At 33.7% G+C, this 1,883-nt stretch overlaps 1 long non-coding RNA gene across 1 annotated transcript; it reads right to left on the bottom strand.

Annotated features, from left to right (window-relative positions):
- Positions 1-837: 837 nt before the first annotated feature.
- On the bottom strand, positions 838-1,546 carry LOC140057272 (uncharacterized). Its single transcript, XR_011846901.1, has 3 exons — positions 1,530-1,546; positions 1,254-1,418; positions 838-976 (listed from the first exon to the last, which is right to left on the bottom strand). It is a non-coding gene; the product is annotated as an uncharacterized lncRNA (long non-coding RNA).
- Positions 1,547-1,883: the final 337 nt, after the last annotated feature.

Genomic DNA, 1,883 nt, shown 5'->3' with positions numbered 1-1,883 from the left:
ATTATTCAAGCACCATAGTTTCTGTTTATAATTATGGTTTCATATTAATTACTGTATATAAACTGTCCTTGGGTCATTAGAATATAAAGTAATTTATGCACTGTAAGATTTTATTTCTCTCTTTGTATTCTTTCTATCAGAATGTTATTATGTTCGTAATATCAGAGAGGAGTAGTCTTCTCTGGTAGTATATATATATATGTTATACTAATCACCAGCATTTTCTATTCAGGATAAAACTTTTTACAATAATGTCGTTCAGCACACTTTTCCTTGATGAAAATCATAGGAATAGGACTTGCCAAAACTTGAAGACCTTGGTACCCTGGATTTTGACATTCAATTTCAATTTCTCCTTTTTCCTGTAGAAACAATATCAATATTGAATTATGATCATGATTAAGTATTTTAGTTAAATTGAATCACGGTGTGGGGCATGTCACGAAAATGGAGCCGCATAGCCGTATTGAATAGTAAAAATCACATTATCGAATAAGCAATCCGCTGTTTCATATCTGGTTGGTTGTAGAAGTGTAGTTTAAAAAGCATGCACCATGCGGTTAAACATGGTACGTTGTTAGTTACCTTAAGTTTTGACACAAGTACTCCTTCATTATTTGAGACCCTAGTATCACGTCTGCCGTCGCCTCTGTCATCAAATGAAGCTACTAGTCCTTGATACTGAGGATTTTTGCATTCGAATTCTATTTCTTCCTTTTCCTATATAGAGGATAAATAAAAATAAGATATAAGTTAAAATAGGTGTTTCTGCATGTCTTGGATGGCCTAGTGATACACAGTTTAATAGTGACGTAAGCGAAATTTTTATTTATGTTACCTCTACTTTTGCAATGCATACTACTTTATTTAACGTAGGCTTGACATATCCCTCATCATCTATGTCGACATCAGAGCTTGCTGAAACTTGCAGTCCTTGGTACTGATGGTGTTGACGTTCGATTTCTCTTACTTCTCTCTGTTTAACAATAGATGGTGTAAAGGAACAGGAAGGTGTTTGTAAATAATCTTGTTTATTTAGTTTTTAAATTACCAAATCATGTTGCTACCATTGAGGTTAAATTACTCCATGCTGCAATTTTAATCAGATTGCAGATTTTTTAAGACAAAATAATTAGCATAACTGGGCACTTTTTTCATTACTTTTGGTCGCACTTTATTATAAATCCGTGCCATGTTTAGTTGCCGAAACTGAATATACTCATTGGAACGTTAAGTTTCTACAAATCGCTTACTTGTATTCTTATTCTAGATCTTGCGTTATTTGACGTCTTGGTAACACCAGCCTCCACCATAGCACCTTTGTTGAGCTCTTTGTAATCAGAATTTGAAGAAAATTGCAATGCCTCATATTGTTTAAGAATTTGAAATTTGGAAATGAGATCTTGTATTCGTTTTACCTTAAAAGAATATCGGTAAGAGTTAATTATAAGTAAACGTATGTACATTGATTTATTACAAACTTATTAAGTTTCAACGAAAGTCAAATCATACTGATAAAGGCCACTTACATAAACATAACGTGTTATTATAAACATCGGGAGAGAGCAAAAAGTAATTGCAGTTATTGCTGTAGTTATGATCACAATACCTATTGCATACGAACAACCACCTAAAAAAGTCAATGTTGAAATATACTATCAATACATTACATTTTTTTAATGTTTGCTAAATGATTCGTTTGATAATAAACCTGCAGTTAATTCAGCGTTGTTCGACGAGCCGTCGCTTTGGGAGAAAATTAAACATGTTTAATGTTCTCCCAACAACCTAGAAACTACGCTTGACAAAACGTCTTGTCTCGTCGAGATTCAACTCAGACAGCACCGACGAGTCAAGACGTTTCATCGGGCCTCGTCGTACGA

The sequence above is a fragment of the Antedon mediterranea genome, chromosome 8 (genome assembly GCF_964355755.1).
Source record: "Antedon mediterranea chromosome 8, ecAntMedi1.1, whole genome shotgun sequence".
Classification (NCBI taxonomy): Eukaryota; Metazoa; Echinodermata; class Crinoidea; order Comatulida; family Antedonidae; genus Antedon; species Antedon mediterranea.
This window is presented reverse-complemented; position numbering and strand designations above follow the sequence as displayed.